The following is a 25,211-nucleotide window of genomic DNA, read 5'->3' as shown; positions in this document are numbered from 1 at the left end:
GGAGCGTAGGCATTGTGCATTTCAGGGTGAAGGTTCCCTATGATGTTTCTTGTTGTGCATTCTCATGTTTCAACAGAAATATATCTGGTTGCTCTTCTATAGCCAGTCTAAGAGAGAGGGTTTTCTTATTAACTCTCTGGAGAAGAAATTTAATATGACCCAGTCATGAAGACACTGACATTACTGAATAAAGTCCTTCATGTCTAAACATCTGCAGGATTGTAGCCTACTGTAATAATGGAATAGTCTGAAAACCATGTCTATAAAATCTCAGTGTGGCACTGTATCAACACATACTCTTTATACAGCCTTAAGGCTATCAAGTTGGTAGAGTTTCTTTATCTGAACCCTTTCTATCCCATCTTGTGTCTGGACATTTTTCTGCCTGTAGGTTCTCATTGACCAGATGTCTGACTGAGACTAAAGATTATTTTCATGGATTTTTGTACAGTACCTATATTCTATTTTAAGGAAAAATATACACATGCATTTTTTTGCTTTATTAATAAACCGAGTGACAATTTAAAATTATTTCAGCTGTTCAGATTGGTACACAGATGTACTGGCACATTTCAGAGTGAGTTAAATAGAGAGCAAAGCATTACATCACCTGCAGAGCTGAGGAAGAGGAGGTGGTCTCTGACCACTAAAGCAAAACAAAGCAGTGCCAAAGTGGTGACTTTGAGAAAGATAATCCAGACTGTTACCTCTTCTAGATTGTGTGGGGAACTCTGATGCCTTACTGCCTTTCATTCCAAAGCCAGGTATCATCCCACAGTGGGTAACCCAATCCTGATTTTTAGGATGCTTAACTCTCTATAGAACTTTGCTCTCAGGCTTAGCAGTGAAGAGAATACTCACTTGCATTTACATCTAATTTAGGTGCATGTGTAGGTAATTGTTACTCCTAAGCTGCTGCTATGGAGAGAGAAAGAAGAGGCTCTTAAGGGGTTGGTTCAGGGTATGTTAGAGGTGTACTGCAGATTTCCCTCCGAAAGACCCTGTCTGTATCTGCACATTGTACCATCCTATCACCTCCAACTGAGACAGTAAAAGTGAGCTGGATCCTCTCTGTCTCTACCTTTCTGTTCTGTAAACAAAGGCAGTATTTTTTCTCCTGTGAGGTTGGGGGATAACATTAAAAAGAAGTTGTGAAGCACGTGGATATTGGTGGTCAAAGACTGAGAAATGCCAAAATGGGAGATGTCTTTTGTTAGAGGAAAGCAGTTATTGAAGACTGACTTGGAATGGATTGTTATATTTATCCAAATTTTGAAGCTGTTGTGGAGAAAAGTAACCTTTCTTCATAAAACGGTGGCAGAATTAGCTGGAAAAAAAAGTAGAAGGGGTAAGAAGTGAATAAATTTAGCATGTGATGTGATGAGAGGGAGACAATCACAGCATCACTTCTTTGGAATGACCCAGAGTAATTGATGTTGCATGTGCAAGGGATGAGGCCTGGGTAATTGCGCTGTGAGTTCAGACAGCACTCTAAGGGAGAGTTCCAGAGGTGGCACAGGGCTGGAACCCACAATCTTGGCGTTATCCATACCATGCCCTTGAGCTCATTTCAGGGTCAGTCTCACTTGTGAGAGGGTTAACATTTAGTGAATATTTGTTCCATTACAGGTGGCGTTCCTGCACAGTTTAAGTGGATATAATTGTTGAGAGGATTAATGTTTACTGAATACGTGTTCCACTAAATTTGGTGTTTCTGCATAGCTTACGTGGATATAGTTGTGACAGGCTCACCATTTTATAATATTTGTGCCATTAGCGTTGCTTATTAGGGACTTTGAGTGTTATTATGGACTTGTAGTGTTATCTCACCCTAATCCACACTGAGGGGATCTGTGAATCTCAGCTCCCCTTCCCTTCTCATAGTGAGGGCATGAGGGAGTGGTTTTTTAGGTTCCCCGTAGTTCTATCACCATCACAATGCAAGAAACCAGGAATTGTTTTTTCACCATACAGTATATATTTTTATATGAGATAGTAATTTCTGTACTTGACTATGATTACACAGCGTATGTAAAGATATTAATGACACAAATGCATTATCAAAAATGTTAGTGTCCCTGCTACTGAGACTAAACTGCTGAGTGCTACATTTTAGGCGTGATTTATACCTGATGTATTGATGTCTGTGATTGATCAATTAATCAGACTGTAATGAATCTTTCTGCTGGTGATTGGTATAGTAATTTTAAAGGTCAGAAAACAAGGATGATATTACGGGGTTAAGGTTGAAATATTTTTATCTGGTAACTTTTCTTTAAACTCACTTGGCTGTGAAAGTAGAGAAAAGGTTTTTTACTCAAAGCTTTCAGGGTTTGCAGCTATTAAATTGACTGGTCTCAGGAACTTGTCACAGTGCTTCCCTGAGGGTAAAGTCATCCCTCCACAAAGTGCCATTAATGCCCTACCCTCAATTAAGGCTTCCAAAATAAGTTTGCAGTGGGACACTGGCCTTCTTCTGAAACTCAATCCTCACCTGCAGAAAAGACTTTGGAAAGCTTTGTTTCATATCTGTATGTCTGTTCCTCACTTTTTCCATTATAAGGATAACACATTTTTGTTTTTTCTTTCTCTCTCTTTAGAAACAGAAAGAATGACTTACTGGGGAACCAAGTTAAAAACTAAAGAAGTGAAGATAGGCCATCTCTGCAGAGGAAATTACGAGGTATGCATAGTAATCACACTGGAGATTCATTTCTTGCTGGTGCTTAGGCCTTCATGGTACATTACTTGTGGCAATAAAGTTTAAACATAGTCCTCAGAAACATTGAAAAAGATGTTTGGAAAAGACCTTTTTTATTCTGTGTGCTTCCCACACTAAGCAAAGCAAATATTTATTTGGTTATAAATATCTTTGAGATGCACCTTTAGACCCATTACTGTGCTGAATTGTAGCTGTGTTTTTGCAGGTAAATGGCAATCACATTCAGTGAATTGTTTTTTTGGCTGAGGCCAGTAAAAACAACTCTTCTCCCAACACTAAAATTTAAATCCCTCCAGATACTATCAATGGTCATTCTTGAGACTTAAAGTGCTTGTTTCATGGACTCATTTAAATCACTGTATGCTTGGTTCAGCAGTGTTACCATTTTCTCTTCCTCATTTATTACCATCACAAGGAGATGCACTTAGAACCTGTCTTGCATTTGCATGCATTTGAACTGCATTTGAAGAACGTGTCATTTTACATTTCTCATCCTGAAAATTTGTGACTTAAAGGATGCAAAATCAGCACTCCTAACAACTCCTGCCTCTCAAATATTTTCTGTAAATTGAACGCTTAATATGTATCCAGTGACTGCTCAGAGACCAGCATAGGGCTATATGCCACTTAAGTCCTGAGGTTAAATGTTACTTCAATGATGCATAAAATTTGTACTGACCATCTGCCCAGCATTGAGTTGAACCCATTAATGAATAAGCCTCCCAATATCACTGTGAGATAGGGAATTATGATCTCCGTTTAACAAGTGATAAAACTGGGCCGCAAGGTCTTATGTAACCACTTCAAGTCCTACAGGACATGTCCAATAGAACCAGTAAGGAAGCCCAGCTCACCTGACCTGCCATCCTTCCTACTTGGACACCCCTGCGCCTGGTGTTCTTTTCACCATGTTCTGTTATCAGCAGCTATACGCTCTTTATGCACAGTTTCAACCATCAAATTCTATTGCAAAGAAACTTAAAACACAACTGATGTGACCAGTGAATCCTTCTTGTCCATAAAGAACAACATGAGACACAAGGCCGCACAAACTGCACCAGCTGGCCTTCATAACTGGAGCAAGTCAGCACAAAGTGACAACAGGGAGAGCTGTTGTTGTGACCTTCCTTTCTATTTTTTTGGCATAATGTTGAGAGGAAGACTATGCAGATCATGTAGTACAAAGAGGAGCTGCTGGTAGAGGGCAATCAGTGCTTTGCCTTTTGTAATCTTGCTCAACATTTCTTTGATTTCTTTAGTAAATGTCAGGTCACATGCTTGCATTCTAAAGCTGAAGTATAAATCATCTTCTCAAGTGACAGAAACTGTCATTTTTCCTTGCAAAGTATTTTTCTAACTGCGTCTTATGTAACTGTTACAGTTGTTGACATTTTTCTTAAAAGCCCTGTTGGTTTGACACTCAGGATTCAGTATAAAGCTATAGACTTGGATAGAGAATTCTTCTGCTTTTGTTTGTATCTCTTCTCCTTTCCCATGAGCTGAAGAAAGAAATATTATGCAACTCTGAGTCATGCTGTAGAAAGGTGTTGTATTTTAATATCATTAGAATTTCAAAAGAAGGAGAAAGATAAACCTTAGCATAGGTGAAACCAAGAGTTAATGTGCTTTAATTATAGAAAATGGCTATTAAATTTTGATGGGATGCTATGACTGATACTTCAAATAAAATGTTGATGTGGCAAAGTGGGGAGTGTCGATAATGAGTTGAGTACTAGAGAAAGGCTGTTGATTTTTATGGAAAATATATTTATAAAAAATACATGTTCTTCAACCAAAGATGTTCTTGTGGAGATATCCATAGGAAAGAATCAGAGTATAGACTTCTTGACTTGTGTTTACAAGAACACAGTCCTATATAGCTGTGTCTTGGCAATAATGCAGGCTGATAGTACTTGTCCACGTGAGATGTTCTACTGTGCCCAGCTTAAGGATGATTCTGATTCCTGCCCAGCTTAAGGCTGGTACTCTAGCATTATTAATCTGCTTTCCGTACTCTTTCATGCCTGCAGAAAAAAATATTGATATATCTTTCTGACAGGTCTTTCTCAGAAGAAACAGCTGCAGAATGTGGAATCAGTTATGTGAAATTCCTGTTGGCAAGACCTTTGACCCTGAACTTCTGCTAGATCCAGCTGAGCGATCAAAGAGAGAACTTCTGCAGGTATTCTGTGTCTTCACCTTAATGAGAAGCAAATTATTCTGGAATAATAAGTTCAAGAAACACTTGTGTTCGTTCCTTCTGAGGGAATGCTACAAGGGTGATCTGGAATGCCAGGAGCTTGGTCTTGAGTGGGCCCATTAATCCTGCTGCATCCAGGTCCAATGTTTTATTTAAATTTTAAGCAAGTTAGAGACCTTTATGGTAAGTGCAGGGTATTTAGGACTCTGAAGATACCCTAGGTGTCTGTATTGGCATAGTTTTCATCTCTCAAAACCAGCATCTGAATTGTTTGGTTAAGTATCCTGTGGCTGTCAAAGAATATTGCTGAATCTAGAAAGGAAAGTCAGGTCTTGATCCTAACATCTCTGCTTTATAAAGAGATACTGTCTAATAGCCTTCACAGTAAACAGCTGAGCTCAATACAGACGCATGCTAGAAGGGGCACTAGTCCCTGTTAAGGGGAGTGAAAAGTGCCCTCCTCAGTCCCATGACTAACAGCCAGACTCCTCACTGATTTAGAGCAGCCTACCCTGGCATCTGTGGCATCTTGTGGTCATGACTTTGGGGTTTGTAGAATCACAGTTCCCTTCCTGTTGAAGCCAGAAGCAGGAGATGGTCCCTGTGAAACATGTGCCCTGTGTCAGTCTGGGTTTTTAAACAATCTTAGCACTGAAGCTTCTCAAAGCTGGTTCATGGACTTACAAACTTGTTCTCCTCAGAACATAGAGGAGGAATACAATATTTTACAGGTGAGGAAGTGCAACACAGTTTTGAATACTTTAAGAAGCATAACCTCAACAGATAGGGATAGATCTTTAGAAGTCTTCAGTATGGGTCAGCTTGTAATGTTTTCAGGGAGACTGACAGCCAAGTTGCAGTTTGCCTTTGAAAAGTCTGATGAGTTATTTTAACATCTAAAGAAGGCAGAAGAACTGAGCTTATTTTTCTGAAAACTTGACCCAAGTATTGGCTCAAGATCATGAAAGAAATACACGGTCCAGTTGGTAAATTAATCCAGCTCACTTAAATGTCTGTGTACCCAAAGGACCTTCCTCTCTCCCACCTTGCTCACTTCCCTGTTCCAAAGATTTTTTTTGCTGTACTTGGAAGGCAGTGCAGCTTTTCTGTGCTAATTAAATCTTTCTTTCTCTTACTGCCAGCTGTAACAGAGGGAAAATCCCAATAGGACTGTCAGAGAGTCCTGTTGTGCTCATTAGACTATACTGAGTCTGAAACCCTAAAGTCTCCAAAGGCTTGCTGGATAATCTATTTTTAAGACCTCTGTTGGTACCAGTTATTTCAAATAGCAAACAACTATCAAGTCTCAGGAATCTGCAACAGTAGGTCTCCCCAGTCATTGGATAAAACAACTTGAAGAGACCCCAGTGCCAAAGGTTCTCCAAGAGAGCTGGAGAGGGACTTTGGATAAGGGCCTGGAGTGACAGGACAGTGGGGAATGGCTTCCCACTGCCAGAGGGTAGGTTTAGATTGAACATTAGGAAGAAATTCTTCCTTGTGTGGGTGCTGAGGCCCTGGCACAGGTTGCCCAGAGAAGCTGTGGCTGCCCCATCCCTGAAAGTGCCCAAGGCCAGGTTGGACAGAGCTTGAAGTGACCCAGGATAGTGGAAGATGTTCCTGTCAATGGCAGGGGCTGGAACTGGATGATCTTTGAGGTCCCTTCCAACCCAGATCGTTCTGTGATTTCATGATTCAATAGCCCAGGAAAAAGAAAAGGAGGATAACTGAAATTTATGGCTGGAGCAAGAAGTCAGAGGGACCATTTCCAATTGTTTGTTTTAAGAAGGTTTTTAAAGGAAAAATATTTTTCACTGGCAGGTTTTTTGAATGACTGCATATACTCAGAGCTCAGTATTTGCAGGGCCTGGAGGAACACATTCTGATTTTCTGATGGAAGACTGCAGTCTTCAGCCCTCTCAATATTAGAACATTGCAGCCTGGGTTTCCTGTTGATGTTTCTAAATTGAACTTTAATCAATCTTGAAAAAGGACTTTAATAACCTGAATTATGGCCCCCAGTGCTAGATCTTCAATATCAGAATGAGCCTAGCAGTACTTACTTTTTCATGCTCAGCATTTCTCTGATATTTTTTGCCACCTGTTAGGAATGTGTATTTTAATAAAACGTCAGTTTAGGAAGTGTCTTTTCCCAGCAATTTTTAGGTGTTTAAGTGGAACCTTTTTGCATCATTCACATACATTTTCCTCATTTTGAAGCAAATTATTTTTTTTAGTAACTCCTGGATTCCAGAATCTAAAAATGGAAATTCTGATCCCTCTCCAATTATGACACAGCGTTTGTCAGTCGCACCAGATGGGGAAGATGAGCCAAGAAAGCAGCATAGATAGTCAACTAATTTTACTTTTTCATGTTGATGTTTTTCTGTGAGGAGGCAAATGTGCTTTTTGACTCAATATAGCGTTTTAAGTCCTGGCTTGTCTGTTCAGAAGGACTTAAGAGTTGGCTTTAATAAAACAGAGTGGAGAGATTAGAAAATTCAGAGCCTTTCTGAGAGAACAACAAATACCTGAAAGGGGCTGCCTTCATTTTTGACCAAGAAATCTGATTAAACACCCCATAACTGAAAACAGGATTTTCCGTTAGTGCTCTTTGTGCATTGTGGTTTTATTTGCTGCAGAAAAGATTCTGTAGAGTGTTGATTCTCCAAAGCAGATGGCAAACAATGATTAACCAGTTCCTTCCAACTGCTCACTCATGAGCAGACACCAAGTTGAACCAGTTATTCATACTGAATTAAGCTTAAAAAATATCATGAGCATAAATGTTCTCATCTAAATGGAAACTTTCCCAGAATAGTGCACTTGGGGCTGGATGGATATCTTTAAGCATATTTCTGGTGGCAGAGGGTATAAAGAAGTAAATTATACTAGGATATGATTATAGTTCTTGATGTAATTTAAATTATTCCATTGTAAGTGAAATAGTGATGCACAAGGGCAGGACCTCTGATCCACGTGCATTTGCAAGGCTGTCCTCCGCAGCAGTAAGTGTCTTGTGTGGCTGCTTAGTCTTACTATCCTGTCTAAAGCTTCTTTTACGATTTGAGTGGAAGCACTGCTCTAAAAGTAGTATCAAGGATTTTAGATTTATGGCATTAAGAGCTAATGGGAAGCACATTTGCTGTATATTCACATTCCTAAGCTGTTCTACTCATAGCACTTCAAGGCCAAGTGAGGCCTAGGATAGACAAAATTAAAAAAAGAAAGATAAAACCTTTTAATATCAGTAATTTGAGAAATGGTGTAAATACTGTCATTGGCGAGATCATAATGAAACAGGCTGGGGGGCAGCTGTGTAGGAAGCAGCTCTGCAGAAAAGGATCTAGGGGTCCTGATGCACAAGTTGACACCCCCCAGCCATGTGCCAGTTGCATCTGGGACTGCATGAGCAAAACAGGGCTCAGTGCAGTGATCCTCCCTCTTCACGGCACTGCCTTAGAATCACAGAATGGTTTGGGTTGGGAGGGACCTTAAAGCTAATCCAGTTCCAGCCCCCTGACATGGGCAGGGACGCCTTTCACTATCCCAGGTTGTTCCAAGTTCTGTCCAACCTGGCCTTGGGCACTTTCAGGGGTGAGGCAGCCCCAGCTTCTCTGGGCAACCTGTGCCAGGGCCTCACCACCCTCACAGGGAACAACTTCTTCCCAATATCCCATCTAACCCTGCCCTCTCTCACTTTGAAGCCATTCCCCCTTGTCCTGTCACTTCAGGCCATTGTAAGTAGTCTTTCCCTGTCTTTCCTGAGGGCTTCCTTCAGGTACTGGGGCAATGAGGTCACCCCAAAGCTTCTCTTCTCCGGGCTGAACAATCCCAGTTCTCTCAGCCTTTCTCCATAGTGGAGGTGCTCCATCCCTCTGATCAGTGATGTGTCCATTTGGGAGCACCTTTGTGCAAGAGAGGCACCAGCCCTGTCAGAGCTCACGTGCGCTGAGCCTGGCAGTGCCACCAGGCTCCTCAGAGCCACGTGCTGAGCACAGAGCTGGGAGAGCTGGGTCTGTCCAGGCAGGGAAGGGCACACAGGGGAGAGCTGCAGGGCTGCCTGCAGCTGCCCAACCACACAGTGAGAGGCTGGAGCCCGGCTCCTCTCAGAGCTGCACAGCAATAGAACAAGGGCTGAAAGCCCCAGGTTGGAACAAAGGAAATTCCAGTCAGATACAAGGAAGATCTTTTAACCAGAGTGGTCAAAGGCTGGAAGGGGTGCCCAGAGAGCCTGTGAGTTCTCCATCCTTAGAGGTGTCCGAGATGCAATTGGGTGTGTGCCTCAGCAACCTGATTAATTAGACCTGCTTTGAACTGGATGCTTTCAGGTTGGACTAGATGCTTTTAGGGGGCCCTTCCAACCTGGATTATTCTGTCATTCTTTGATTCTTTCACAACAGGGACTAAAAAAAACATTGCAGATTTGGACAACTGAAAGACCAAAAAGGAACAACTTAAGTTCCTTAGGTGGAATTAATAATACTGTACATCTGCCCGTTCACCTTCTGGGATCAGAGTCAGGGGTTTATGTAATAAATAGCAACCTCAGCATTTTTGTGTATGGTACTGCCTAAAGGGAAATCACAGCTTTGCTACATTATAACAAAATTCTTACTGATTTCAGGAGGCTCTGAATTCTGCCAGTTTGAATGGACATCACTGGTGGGTTCTTTAAAGTCAGATAATGGTTTTAATCTGGTGAGAAGTTCTGAGTTTTTCTGAAAGTGTATGTCACAAAATCAAACTCCTTCAGCATATTTGTTTGAAACAAACAAACAAACAAAAGGTATTTCTCTCAGCTTTGTACCTGTGTTCCTGGAAGCACAAGTATTTAACTGAGTGACTGAAAAGAAAGAGGGAAAATTGCATGGAAGAAAAGCTTCCCTATGATCACCAAGTAAGAAAGTATTTCCAAGCTTTGGAAAATACTGGCCAGCTCTGACATTTAGATAGCTCATCTTACAGAGAAAGACTGTGTAAAAAATCTGAACTTTATCATATGAGCCTTCTTATACCCTGAAAAAGCCTGTTTTTTACAGCCAGGATAAAACATACAAACTGCAGTATAAACATACAGGTAGGGCATATGTTCCTTTACTGCATTTCTCACAAGGGGGAAGGGGTTTTGATATTGCTTAGGCTGACTTTATGCAATGGCACTTGGCGGCAGAGCATATAGAGCCCTGGTACTGTTACGTTTGGATGATAAAAAATGTCCAGGATACATTTCCTCTTCTTATCTAATTCTGGTAGCCTGTTCTACTTCATAATATTGTATATGCTAGTGATTACGGTATTTTTGATTGTCTGGATTATGTGTGAGTACAGATAATGATAAAGGCACACTGGAGTCTACTTGGCCCATAAAAATTTTATGCAGCTCTGAGGAAAAGTTACTGTTATTAAAGAACCATTTTGGAAACCAAGGTGCTTGTTTCAACAGCCCAGCCTTAATCCTTTCATGGACTCAGTGTTTTGGATGAGTGCAGGCGTACATGTAATTATGAATTTTAAATGGTCCACGAATATTTAAGAACAAAAATACTGCCTATGCAGTAGAGGTTGGTTTCTAGAAAATAATGGCTACAGAACCATTTGGTTATTTTCTACCCTGCCCATCCAAAAGAACAGTCTGGATCTAAGGAGTGTCTGTCACATGTTATTGCCAGTTCCAGTGTTTGGCATTTGTGGTGATTTTATACTAATATTAATAAAATATTTGTGTTTTTCTTCCTCATATGTTTTAGCCTTCAGAACTTGTTTTCTTGGCAATTTTTCCCTGTAGTCGTGAGGGACTTTTACATATATGTAGAGAATCTGATACAATACATTTGTCTAGCATTAAAAAGCAAGAAACATAAATCTTGCAGTTCTGAGGACTGGTAATACTGCTTTTAGGATTTGGGAAGACTTTTTTTTAATGGAGCACTTACATGCTTGTATGTGAATCCATTACATGATGTACACCATGGTTAGCAACAGCTTTTGTGTGTCATGGCTCAGGTTCCCATACACTCCTGACAGTTTATGCATATTCATGAGATCCATGACATTTTCCTACATCTGCTCTTATCACAGATTTCGTTTCAAAGCAGCACTTCATTGATGTAGTACACTGACACATTTTACATATAATTGCTTTTCATCTGGTTGCATGATTATTTTGTGACACCTAGTGGATAAATTGATATTGGTGCTGATTTAAATTGCCTCTGTTTTTTTATTCTTCTGATAAAAGTTCTGGCCTGGAAACTCAATTCACATCACAAACACATAGACTCTCTTGTGTTCTAGCTTTCTTCTCTTTTTTTTTTTTTTCCCTCTTTAAGTTTGCTTATGGAATAACTTGCTCATAGGCAGGTAAACCAGTCTTGAGGAAATACCGAACACCAGTCTTGAGGAAATTCCAGGAATTCAAAAATAATACAAGGTAGTAAACATTTGAAAATGTCATGCTGTTGTTTTGTCAGGCTCCCTACCTGTGCAGTCCGGGATCTTCATACCATAACTTCTTATACTGTATTAACTGTTTTTGAGGTGTGCTTCAAGCATGCAGTTCCATTAAGAACAAAATGTGCACTACATAAAGTTGTACAAGGTTGCAAGAAGTACTTACTTCCCTATGAGGACTCCTAGAAATATCTGTTCCTTTAGTGTTCTTAGGGAATGAAGTCTGATAAATAATTAAAATATTATTCTAAACATACAAAATTTTTTCAGAAGATTTACATCAAGAGTCTAGAAATGCCTTAAATGCATGACCTACTTTCACAACGAAGATATATGTTATGAAATATATCTTAATTTACATATAATGGATTCTGTGCCTAAAGCTTATTTTTGCAACAGGAAAATATTGAAATACTGTCCACTGTGTTTGCTACAAATGCTGTGAGATAGAAAAACTGGTACTTTTTTCTGGCTCTTAGCTTTTGTGTTGATAAGGGGAAGGGAATCAATTACTTCAGTTGTACCGAGTCTGCTTGCTGTATTTCTCAGTTGTTACTAGTAATGTGCATGTTTCTGTCTTCAGAGAAGGTTTAATCTGCTCTGGCATGACAGATCTTAAATTCTGGAGTCTGTCATCCCTGAGCAGGTGTAGAACAATAGCTTACATGATAGCCAAGATAGAATTCAGTAGATTTTAAACAGGAGCTAAAAGGAACTGTAAGGTAGATTAATTTTGAGATAAGAGGTTATGTATTTTTCATATCTGGGGAATTGGAATGGAGTTGTGCACAGGACATGAAGAAATTGATTCTAAAGACCATCTACAAGATTTTAGGTTTCAGCTTCTTACTTCTCAGAGAAGATGTGTTGCCTATTTTGACTCCCAAGAGGCTTCACTCAGAAAATGTAATACTGAACTGTGTTTTTAATGCCGACTGACAAGGCACTCTTTCCCTGTGCTTTTCCTGGTTGCTCCTTGTAACAGTTTTCTTGTGACTTCGGTTTATGTAAAATTAGGGCCTGTAGAAACGACATCATAAATAATGGACACGGAGAGCCAAATACACTGTGGAGCTCTGGCAAAGATCTGCTCGCTCCCTACCCTTCAGCCCACTCATGAATGTTTAACCAGTGACAGCTTTAGTCTCAGGTACACAAACTAGTGTCCAGCTATGGAGAGCTCAGTCACCCAAGAAAAGAGAAGGCTGTGTGGAGCTGAGCACATGCCGTGCTGAGCCCCAAGCCTGGAATTCGTGAGGAATTCTCTTGTGCCCGTGAGTGCCATGTCAGCAGCACTGCCCACTCACCCCAGTGCTCCAAAAGCCTTTGCCCCCTCATCATGCAGGCCACAGGTGGGAAGAAGGGCCCTTGTGTGCAAATGGCAGCTTTCAGTGCTTCCCCCTTGCTTTTGAAAGACTTGTGTAAAGCTGGGCTGGGCGAGTGTGTGCATAAGGCTCTTGGCAGTGTCGTTGGAATGCTCTGAATGGAAAATAACTGCTCAGAGCAGAGGCAAAGTCATTGTAACAAAGCACAAGTGCGTGCTTCTGAAATCATAACACAGCTTGAGACAGCATCCCATCCTAGGGTGATAACAAAGCTGTTGGAGTGCACAGGGATCTGTGCTGGTGACCAAAGAAAAATAGTCACTAAAAGAAGAGAGGAAGCTCAATAATTGGCAGTTTTGCTAGTGGCAGAGTCCTGGAGGTCCCCTGACAGGGACACAAAAATGCTTAACAGGGTTAGGGACAACACTTGCTCTTGCAAGTAAGCTTGTTGGATCATGTCTATAGCTTCACACCCTCCCCAAGCCCCAAAAGTAACCAGAAACAAACTGCAGCTTGGGTTTGCAATGCCTGTACAAATGCTTTCTCCATGTTAGTGCCTGTGGACTTCCAGGCCTGTGCTGCCTTACTGTCAGGTTGAACCAAGCCCACTGGCTCAACCCCAAATGCAGTCCAGACTCCAGAACATTTTTCTGGAGTAGAAACGAATTTTTAGGCTTTTGACAATATTGTAAAACAAACATACTATACAGAACAGTGATTTCATGCCAGCTTTCCATACGTTATCCACAGTTTCAAATGCTGCAGGCTCTGAAGTGATCATCACAAATGGAGCAGTCTGTAAAGGATGGATTTTGCTTGTCTGCCATCATATAAAGCTCTTTCTTAAAGAGCGCTCAAGTAACTTTATCCTGTTTGTGGTGATGGCAAATGTAAGGGTGCATTGATGTAAATACAGAATTTTAGTCTAAATCCACTAATACTGGCTTATTTGGAGCTTTGACCTATTCCTGGCTCCCAGACCACCAATTCATTCACTCCTATTTGTCAGCTGATTGATCTCACTAAGGGCTAAAATTTTAAATGAAAGCCTTATGGGAGAAAGGCCAGAAGCCATTTTTCTACCATCTATAATTATGGGCATGGCTGCATTCTGCAAAATTAATTTTAGTTTCTTGTTGAGGCTTAACCTGACAGACATTTCCTCTTGGTGCTTAATTAAGTTAGGATTTGCATATACTAGTTTATTGCATGTCTTTTTAAAGAAAAACGATTTTCAAGGACCTGAATCAATTTCAGAGTGAAAATTCAGTTTTCCCAAAAAAGAGTTAGTGGATTGAGATTGGGAATGGCATTTTTTAAAGAAGATGTGACTCTATTCAATTTTTCCTAGCTTCTATAAGGAACTGAAAAAATAGCACTTTCTCACTGGTGTAACATAGGTTAGGTGTGAAACTGTATGAATTGCAGATACTAAAAAGCCAAATCCACTTGACTTAAAATTCAGATCGCTTATTTAAGATTTTCTGTGTAGTAAAGGTATTTTCCATCCAAAAAGAATTAAAAATATCTCTCAAATAATTGCTGGTTAGATGGCTGAGTATTTAGCTGGAGAGACAGAACACTGGGATTCTGTTGTCTGCATCATTGGCTGTGCCCCATTTTTATTTTCACGGGGCTTTAGGGGGAGTGGGAAAGGTGCTGTTTTGGAGAGCTGGACATCACATATCAAGTCAAAGATGAGGGTGATCAGTTTAAGTGTCCAGTTTTGTGTTCAGAGACGTTAAGGCAAATCCAGGTGATGTCAGCTGAGTTAGGTGAGCTCAGCTCTTTCAAGTATAAGGTCCATTGCTCAGCATCCTGAAATTAGTGAATATTTCTAGGGGTTGTCATTAACATTTAATTTTTGTGTGATCTGCATGAATACAATCCTCCCAGGAGTATGGAGATAACTGAGGAATGTTTAGGAAATACTGTAAGAGAAGTGTTCTATGGCCCTTTTACTCTTGGTATCTCCATCTGCCAAGAGAAAATAAACCTGACACATTCTTTGTTCTTTTCCTAATAAAAAACAATCCCTAATTTGTCACAGCGTCATCTCCTCTTGCTGGGTTCATTTCCAGATAATTCAGATAATTCACTTTTGCTTTTACACATGAAAGGTAGCAAGAGTACCTGTAAAATTTGTTTTTCATAAGGTGTATCTCACTTACCTGATGGATGTGCCATTTCCACACAGGTTTCACCTCCCCTGGACTCTGGACTTGCCCTGACTTCTGGGCTTTAGGATGTGGGGGTCCTCATCTCTGCCATGGAGTGCTCAGGGATACAGTGGGGGCAAGCACAGCAGCGCAACTGGTAAGCCAGGAGATGGAAAGATTATGCAAGGAAAACAGGAGATTGATCTTTAAGTCTTGCAAAACTAATAGCTTGTAATACACTGAACAGTTCTGTTGTGTCTTTCACAGTTTATTTTTCAGAGAATATATCTCCTTAAATGTTTATTTGCATAAGATCACAAGTACAACATACAAAGCTGCCAGTGCTTAGCCCTGGTTTAATTTCTGTGTTTGTGGAGGCTTTGAGACATCAAGTGTTTCATCATTCTCTGGAATACCAGATTTTGTGGCCTTTTAGCATTCAGACTAGTTCATAACCAAAACACAGAGATAAAGGCAATAAAAAAATAACTATTTTGTCAGTGTAGGTACTGCAGTTTTCCTAAGCAGAAGACATGTTTCCCTGCCTTTTGAAAAGTGACTGGTGAGGTACTTGTTAACATCAGTTCCAAGACATTTTTCAGTGAGAGTTGGAATATGGGAATGTCATGTTTTTCCTAGTACTAAACAATTGTTAAAGGAGAAACTAGAAACATAACTCTTGCCAGATAGCTATTTCTTGTGCCTGTCGTCTTTGTAGAAGGAAAATGAACATGCATTTTTCTTTCATTAAGTATTTTAAAGTTCATCCATGTTTGGTGATCTAGTCAATTAAAAAAATATGGGCAGCTTGTGAGAGCAGAAGACTAATTAATTTTACGTGTTGGATAAAGCACATTCTTTTCCATTTTTGTTTGCTAATGAGTATTACTAATACCCATAATAACTGATCTTATAGAAAATAGTGTTACACAGAGTTTATGGTACTTTACAAGTAATTATCTCAATATCATTATGAATTAAAAAACAACTATTGTGGGAAAATGTACATTAAGGCAACATTATATCAGCACAGCACCTAGAGAAAAGACTCTCTAATATCATTATCAAAGAAAATAAGAGCATCTTTTAGAAATGGTTAATTCAAGTTCACCATTTTTTCAACAGGGATGAACATTTTCCAGTATCCTGCCTAGTATTGCTCCCAAAAGTGTAAGAAGTGAAGTCCAGATATATGAAAGACCTCCACTGTAAATCACTAGCACATACTCCAGAATGTTGCTTTTATTTTGATATATATTTCTGTCTCATAGAGTCACTGAGATCAGCTGTAAGGTAGGTTCTTCATCCAAAGTTCCCTGTCATTGGAGTTGGATCGGCCTCTGGGATAGTTTGGGGTTTTCACTACTGTGAATGGATCTTTTTAGAGCCAGACTGGTTCTTTGAACTGGTTTCACTGGATCATCCAGCATAAAGAGTTGCTGTTCTGAAAGGCTACATTGTTTTTATACTTCCACTATGAAGTAGATGCTTACAAAAAGTCACACTTTGAAGTCACACAATACTCAGCTTTCCTCCAATTATATTATGTAACGCTGTTCTATTGATATAAGCACAGGGTTTATTTTACACAGAAAACACTTTCTGGGAGGTGACTGTGCAACACATCCAGCCCTGCTGAAACTGCACAAAGGTTTAGCTCCACTTCACATTCTCAGCTCTGAGGAAAAATACTGAGATCTCTGATTACACCCATAAAGAACTTGTTCTTTTTAAATGTCTTGTCTAAAAAACAGAGGTACAGGGTAGGGGTTTTTTTCAGAGGATTATTGGGAGAGTAATTGACCATGCCAAAAAGCTGGTACTCAGAAAATTCTGAGATTTAAAACCCATAAGTACATAGAGAAGACTATCAGGCTTTCTGCTGGAGAGCTTTCCAGAGGGGTTCTTTATAGACCTTAAGAGTGGCTTCTGGTACCAGTTTGGGGGGGTTTTGTACTGATGAAGTGTTGAAGACTCTCAAGGTATTCCTTTGGTATGGTATTGAAAGAACGTCACCCTTTCTGGTCTGCAAGGGCTTTGAGGTTTCAAGAAGTGAAATGCAGGGCTGGACAGTGTTTCCTTCCTTGCAGTGATCTCAGCATGGTCAGAGTTTCACCTGTCCTGTTCTGTCCATCAAATGGCACCATGTGCAGCTAACAGCAACCAATGACCTCTTTCTATGTGGTCTCAGCCCACTATAGTGAAATTATCTTTGACATTGATGGCATAACATTGTCATTTATAGATTAACACATTGATATCCAATTTGATCAGATACCTGCATTCTCCTTCCTTCTCTGCTTTGTTTAAAAGTGTTTGTTCCTTGAAGGTGAAGTACCTGATACCTCTCTCTGCCTGTCTCTGCAATGCTCCTAATAGTCAAGTCAATCTAACAAAAAATTATTCTCTTTTCACTATACTCTTCTTTTGCCTGTCTCTTTGAGTCGAAGTCCCCATGGGCTGTGGTAACAGGTAAATGGGAAAGCTGGTGCTGTGCATGGTTCTTCTGGAGAAAGAAGCTGCTCTCTGCTTTGCACATGCTCTCACCCACCTTGTAAATGTTTCAGTGTGCAGTGAAATGCAATTGAGATATATGTGTTTTGTCTTGCTCCTCTCTTTTCAGATCCCCGCAGTGGTGATGCTGAAAGCCAGGGCAGATGGTTTCTGTCACCCTGCAGTGTGACTAACTGACCTCAGGGTGAGACTTGCTGGGTGAAACAACTCTCCTTGATCCGTGTGGGGCTGGCTGATGGATGCAGCATTTATTGTGCTCTTTAATTAACTAGCAAAAGGTTAGTTTGCTGATTAAGGTAGGGTGTTTGTTTTAAAAGTTTGCTTGTTCATTAAAACCGTGTTTATATTAGAATATTGATTAATAACTCAGTTATTCCCCCTTCTTTGTAGCCACCCTGAATAGGAAGTGTTGTTATCTATCAAACCAGGTGGCAGGGAATAACAACCCCCTCAAATTTGAGCATAAGTTTAAGGCTACAGAAGCTGATGCTGTAGTGGCAGTTCTACTAACCCCCCTAACCAATGCCTGATACAAGGTGTGGTACAGTGGGCTGTGTTTAATTTGGGCATCAATTCAGAGCTGGGTTACTGCTCAGTTAGGAGTATTACTGAGTAGGCCACAATTCCTCACAGTCTTGCCAAATTCATTGCTCAGTCTTTGGGGTTTACCTATGCAGAATTTGGGAAATTCACTTAGAGAACCTCAGTTCTTCCCCATTAGGGTATGGAGAAGTATCTGGAAGCATGTTAAACAATGCCTCTAAGTCAGCATCCATTCTAAGTCATAGTGATGCCTTTACCGAGGTGACAGGCTGGTTTGATGAAGTACAGTCATGTAGGAGCTGGAAGTACACAAGTGCAATTATTAAAAATGAATGCTGTATCCTGTTTTCCTTGTGTATCTTGTCACTGACATGACTTCACAAGTTGCAAGTCTATTAAACATTCCAAACATGGAACTGGAGCTCATTAAGCAGAACATTGACTGGTATATAGCAAACTGTTTCAAATTCAAGACTGTTAACATTTGTCTCCAGACAAATTTTGTCTTCTAGGTTGTCACTAAGCAATTCAGCTGTCTGGGAATACAGCCTGTGCTTCCTGTGATCAGAATGTGACTGTCCTTTGGGGTGAGGTAGTAGGTTGTATAGTTTTAGGGCTATGCCCTGCCTGTCAGATAACTATACAATCTACTGTCTTTCCTGAAGTGGCTGTGATGTCAGCGCTGGATGTCTCCAAAAGACAACACTTTTTTTTTTTCAACTGTACCATTCTCTGGCTCTGTCTACGTGTTTGGTTCTTGTAATTAAATGTCCTTTGAGTGTTTAGATTCCTGTATTTCCCATTCAGACTCAATAGCCATTTCCTTCTGGTATTTTTGGAGAGCAGGTTGGATGTGAGTGCTAGGACACAGAGGTACAACCCAGTCCGGAGTGGATTTGCTCACACACAGCTGTCTGGGACTGCCATGGGAGTGGCCACTTGGAAACAGCTGATCCATCTCTCCCTTGTTTTGTGCCATCTGTGTTCATATTAAACATTAAATGGTACTTTTGATTCAGCAGCTGTTTAAATCCACTTGGTGTAGGCTGTTTGAGAAACTCCAAAGGGATGAGCTGGACAAAACCCTAAGAGGATGTTTTCCCAGTCAGTCACGTTCTACCCTGAAAATGGTAAATTCTTGAACCCTAAGTAAGAGGTCTCTTCAGTCAGTTTTGGGCACTGATTTAATTCACTTTTTTATTACATACTGCTAGTTTGGGAGGGACAGTGTTTGCCACTGCAGTTCTCCTGTCTCTGCAGTCCCTCCACCAGTTCTGTCTGACTCCCAGGTAGAGCTGTGGGGAAGGGCTGAGGTCATACATGGCCTTTCTAAGGCTAAGAAATGTGTGGGCTGGAGAGTGATAAGGTAATGTACTTACAAATGGTGAAATGTTTCCTTCAGAAGATGCACGTGATGCTCTAACAGGATGAGGTAGTAGGTTGTGTGGTTTCAGGGTAGTGATTTTGCCCCAATCAGGAGATAACTATACAACCTACTGCCTTCCCTGATAGGCAGCATAACAACCTCAGTGTCTTAATTCACAGAGAACCAAGAGCTAAAATGCAGTCCTGAGATACATGTCTGGGACCAGCAAAGTAAGTCTAGATACAATTGTTGCTATCCTGTCCCTAATAGCTCTAAATTTAGATTTTAAGTGTAGATTTTTGATAACTGCCTGGAAAATAATTTCTATTTTTAAAGTCTTTATCATGAAAAATTGAATTAAAGAAGTTTTTTTTTTATTTCAAAGTTTGCCTGCTTTTGGTCTGTTTCATTTTTTGTTCGAGTGGGATGAAGTTACTACGGGAAACTGTTCCAAAAATGCTGCAAATTTGCATTGGGGAAGTTTGTATTTCTTTGACATCTAAGTTTGAGTGCAACAAATTTTACTCTGGTTTAGTTCAATACCCTGGTTTAGTTCAATCTTACCTCTCCCTCAGGAATCTTGCAGTGTTTTACAAACAGTACTGGGTTAAGTCACACAACATTCTTCAGCAGGTAAGGTTACATTGCAAGGGGAACGCTGTAGCAATGAAAATCAGAATTAAAAAAACAAATGAGAATTAAAAAAACAAAACCAGACATCCTATTATTCCCTCAGTTTCTCATAACAGGCTCATTTAATGATGTTTAGTGCCCCAAAAGAATTCTCTGCTATCTAAAAAATACTATTTGCTTCTGAAAAACTACGGACAAAAAATTTTTGGTCATTAAAAATATTTTGAGAATATGAACTCTAGAGCCTTACCAAGAAAAATGGGTGGAAGAAAGGGAATATAACAAGGTGCTGAGTTTGGTTGTAGACATAGAAATTGTTTTCCCACGTGCAAAATACACCCAAAAATAGGAGTCCTGTAAACCTTAAGATTGCCTTGAGACCAGAGGTATCAGACTGGTTTTGTATAACCATTAATGTATATTTTGGTTATACTATAGACTGGAGTCAAAATTGAAGGTAGTTGTAATCCTGTGTTTCTGTCTGCCCTGCTACACAAAGGCAAGCCCGCCTTCCCTGAGAAGCTTTTCCCTCATCTCTGTAGCTGGGAGAGCTGTGACATGCACAGTAAAAGCAAATGGAATAACTCATGATAGAGGCAGAAGCTAAAGTGGGTATTTTATTGCCTCTCTGGTCCAAAAATACCACACATTATCTGGAGTCAGGTGCTATTTGAGGTTATTCAACACCTGGAAACAGGGCCTTTTGTTCACACCTTTAATTTTTGAAAGGCTTTTTTACTGGGGTTCATAGAGACAGATAAAGGCTGGAGGAAAAGTTTGTACATGTCTGAAACACCCACAAGAGAACAGGCAATACTGTTGCTGGTTTTAATCTCCATTTCTCTGGTTGTGCATCTCTTAATGCAGCACTGCAGGTCCTGAGCTCTTTCTTGCAGTCTCAGGGCTGCAGTGTGAGACAAGCTGGGGCAGTGATTGCTTTGTGTGAAGCCTAAAGCATCTGCTGCTCTCCAGGATGCAGAACAGTCTGGATAGCACAGTCTTGCATCATGTAAATAGTGGGGTTAACAGAGGAAAAATGCTGTCCATGTTCTACAGCAGCCTGTTAGATCTCAACTCTGAAGTAGTTTTCAAATCTTCTGGCTCTGCCTGGGTCAGCATTTTGCTCTTGGTAATGAGCTGTGAGTTTTCAGATTCAAGTAATTCTGGCAATGCCATTAAAATAAAGGGCCAAAAATATCCATAGTGTTCTCCTTTCTAGAATCAACTGTAAATGCAAAACCATGTGCCTGTATTTGGCAGCTTGTGAGCCTGCAGATAATCAGGGGTGTCCTTAGCAGTGGCTGTCATTACAGCTAATGCCACTCCACCAGAACCGTGAAAGCACAACTCAGGGGCACTGAGTATTTCCCAGAACTGCAGACTGAAAATGTTTGTATCCAAATGTAAGCAGAAGCTTGGCCTGCTGGAATCACAAGGGAAGAAAAGCTGGGTTTTTTTAAAACTCCAGTCAGTATTACCACTTCTTGAGGTGACATGCTGTTCGTTGCACACATCAGGTATGAGGAAAGAGCTTAATCATGAGTACACATAACATCACATGAGAAATGTGTATCATGGCATGTGCTTCTATACGGTGTGTATCCACTTGGACATCTCTTTTTGATTTAGTGTGCCAGCAAGTATTCATTGACAAGCAGAAGCTTAATACATCTTGCTGGAACAAAGGTTGTACCTTTGCATATAACAGGCCAGGTAAAAATTGGTGGGAATCCTCTGAGGCCGGGATTTCAGTTATTAGCTTCCCTTCTGTGCCCTGGAGAAAGTACATGGTGTTTTGAGAGAAGGTACAAAGAAGACATTAAGCAGCTCTCTGACACTGAAGCCACCATTGAACTTTGGATCTCTACTGTGTGGATGTGTGAAGTGTTCTGCCTCTTCTACCTTTTCAAGGCTTTTACAGTTTTGTTGGGTTTCTAAACGGGAGCGAACCTCCTTATTCCTGAAAACCAGTTACCCAGTGTAAAAATTTTTACTACATTTGGCAAAACACTAAAGCAAAGGTAGACATTTGCAGATGACCCCAGTAACTACCCTGATGACATGTGCTGCCAGCCTCACCTATGAGCATGCAGCTGTGCACCTATGAACACCCTCTGGGGGAAGAACCTTTCCCTGATAACCAGTCTGACCCTCCCCTGACCCAGCTGCAGCCACTCCCTCAGGTCCTGCCCCTGGTCACTGAGAGCAGATTGGAGTTGCCCTTCAGGAGGAAGCTGCAGACTGCCATGAGGTCCCCCCTAATATGCTTCAGCTGAACTGACCAAGTGCCCTCAGCCACTCCTCATATGGCCCTTCCAGATCCTTTACCATCCTTGTGCCCCTCCTTTGGATGCTCTCTAAGAGCTTTAGCTCTTTCTTATTGTGGTGGCCAAAACTGCCCAGCCCTAAGAGCGGCACAGTAATCCTTGAATGAGAGGAACATTAAAAAACATTTCAAAGCTATATTGGCATTGCTCTGATCCATGTGACTCATGGATGGTTTTCCATGAAGGCATCCATTACAAAAACTGGGAGATGAGAGTCTGGGAAGATGTCTCTGAGGATCTGGGATTCAGTGACATTCATGCTCAGATTTCACCAAAAAATCATCACCAGCACTGCTTAACAAAGCAAGAGAAGGGTATCAAAAACCTAAATATCCACTGGTTTTCAAATAAATCTGTGTTCCTAAGTTGCATGGACGCTTTCAATTGTTCTACAATTAAAAGTAATGAGCACCAGTCATGCTAAGCACTTGATGGTATAAAGACTTGCTTGGTTGTGGGACAGTGTTTATGCCTAGTCTTCAATACAAATCAAATCCTAACAAGGAACCAGCTTAAGAGACAGTTGCAAATGAGTTCCCTGATGTGTTTTATGTTCATGTTCCAGAGGTTCTTGCTCCAGGTTTTCCCTGTCCAGCTTGCTTATACAAATGTAAACAATAATATTTCAGTCCTCAAGGACCCTAAGTGAAATTTTATTAAAGAAACAAAGTGTGTTAAGGTTTCTCAATCAGCTGAAGGTGAGCAGCAGTTTACACATTAATATCTGGTGTTAATTAACACTCGAAAGAGAGTGAGAAGCACTTGATGCACTTTGAATAACACAAATAAAAGTACCACTCTTAGATGGTTCTTAATGTAAATATCTAAACTGAAAATAAAATTGTTCCTGATACAATAGATTGTCATTTCCCTTCTGGGAATAAAAGCCACTTTAACCCTTCCTTTAGACAATAAGACATATCCTTTGAACACCTTGCTTTTGGTGACAGAAACATCTCACTTGTGGTGAAATTATGAAAACACATTTCACAGCACTCCGGGATCTGGGAGGTTTCAGTCCAGTCTCGGACTTTACAGTCCTTCCTCAGCAGATTATTCCCGTGTGGAAGGATACACTCCTCTCTGGCTTCAGCCTGGATTTGGTACTGTTTCTCACATCTGGTAAGAAACTACCCTGCAAACTTGACAAATGATAGTGTAGCAGTGACTATTTGAAAATCAGATGGGGAATCCCACAGGTCCTATTTTTATTTAGGCTTGGCATGCTGGCTCGTTCCAGTGACCTCCACTGAGGTTTGGCATAGGATACTCATGGTTACAACATACTTTTTTCCTCCTTTTTATTCAACTTTTTCATCCGAAGTTGCAACATGGCCACGACTTTGGTTGTATTTTCTTTTTCTCCCCTCTTTTTTTTTTTTTACCGTGGGTAGAATAAAATTCTTCATAGTCCAAGATTCGATTATTTACCTCTTATTCCTGCATCTTAGTAAAACTTAGAGTCTGAGTTTGGTAGTTCAAATGGACAAATATGTTCTCATTTCATTCCCCTTTGCAATTCATCTTTTCCAAAATCTAATAAGTTTTAACCATAGCACAAAGAAACTTTATAAAAATATTACATCTATCATATTACACTAGCTGGCAGAAAAACCAAAAATTTATTCACAAGTTTTTTTTAAAACTTGAGCAGAATTATTATTAGGAAAGTCTCCCTTGGAAAACTTCCACACTCTCAAAGTTTTTTTCCCACTAGAGCAAACAAAAAGAGATTTTACTGTCTAGAATATGGTAGCATATCCCTAGCTCCAGCTCTTCCCAAATTTCCAGTGGAGGAGCTACATCTCCATTGGTTTGGGTGTAGGCACGCACCCTAAACCATCCATCACTTACATACAGCTGTGGAAGGCCCATGATGTTGGTGGAGCTTTCCCTGACCCAGAGCATGTCTGCAGCTGGGACACGAGCGGCTTGGCCACAGGTGAGCCCAGCCAGGTGTGGTGTTTGATTTCCCCAGGTGATGCCAGGTGTAGGCAAACTGGACACATAAAGTGAGCAGCAGCCAGGGCCTGCTCCTACCTGCACTGTGTGGCACATCCTACAGGGCATTCCCACCAAAGCCAGGTAGGTACACTTCTCCCCAAAGAGTATTTGAAGTAGTTTGATCACTGGTAAGTCTGGAGACATCAGAACCCTTTATTTTTGAGGCAGTTGTGCTCACTTCAGCCTGAGGGCAGATGGGCTCCAGTGGCAGGGGCCAGGCTGCAGCTGCCTTCCCAGCCTTGCCCCCAGTTCTCCCATCTAAGGCCTCTCCAAACTGATTTATGGCTCCCTCTGAGTGCCTGGGATGGAATTAGAGCACCTTGGATTACACGGTGCCTTCCCTGTTATTCTTGCTGCATGGCACAGATTTATGATGGCTTTTAAGCCAGGCAGCATGTAAAGAAATATGATCTTAACAAAATATAGAAGGGACCAAAGGAGGTCAAAGTGTGGGAGCTGAACACTACATGGTGATCCAGGATTTCCTTTTATTTACTGCTCTCACCTTTTCAGTCTCAAGTGGATTTGGGCTGTCTCAGGCAGCCCTACCCCACATACTCCTCTGAGCCCAGAAACCTTGCCATCAGCGGATGTCTTTTGTTATGATTTAGCACATGTAGGAAATCCCAAAATGCAGCTGGTGAATTAAGTGAGTTTTAGACACAGAGTGCCAGAAAGACACACAGCATCGGGGTAGGTAGGAACCCCACATTCATCCAGGCAGGCTTTCTGTCTCCTGACATTTCTTGCTGTGGCAGCAGCTGAGGGTTTTCCAGGTCAGTGGTGTCCTGCAGAGCTCCTCTGTTTTCAGTGCTGGAGGAGAATCATTTGTGAGAGTGCTTCATGGAGACATGGGGCAAAAGCTGTGCCTGATTCCATGCTAGGACTGTGGGACAAGGAAAATACAGCTCTACTTTATGGCTTTATTTATAGATACTAATAAATTAGTCCTAAAGTGTAGCACATAA

At 40.8% G+C, this 25,211-nt stretch overlaps 2 non-coding genes across 2 annotated transcripts; both read left to right on the top strand.

The window, feature by feature from the left end:
* The first annotated feature begins 18,491 nt into the window (after window positions 1–18,491).
* MIRLET7A-1 (microRNA let-7a-1) lies at window positions 18,492–18,583 on the top strand. The gene has a single exon (NR_049031.1). It is a non-coding gene; the product is annotated as a microRNA let-7a-1 (primary transcript).
* A 748-nt stretch (window positions 18,584–19,331) lies between these two features.
* Window positions 19,332–19,423, top strand: MIRLET7B (microRNA let-7b). Its single transcript, NR_049012.1, has one exon. It is a non-coding gene; the product is annotated as a microRNA let-7b (primary transcript).
* Window positions 19,424–25,211: the final 5,788 nt, after the last annotated feature.

This window comes from Taeniopygia guttata, chromosome 1A (genome assembly GCF_048771995.1).
Source record: "Taeniopygia guttata chromosome 1A, bTaeGut7.mat, whole genome shotgun sequence".
In the NCBI taxonomy this organism is placed as follows: domain Eukaryota; kingdom Metazoa; phylum Chordata; class Aves; order Passeriformes; family Estrildidae; genus Taeniopygia; species Taeniopygia guttata.
This window is presented reverse-complemented; position numbering and strand designations above follow the sequence as displayed.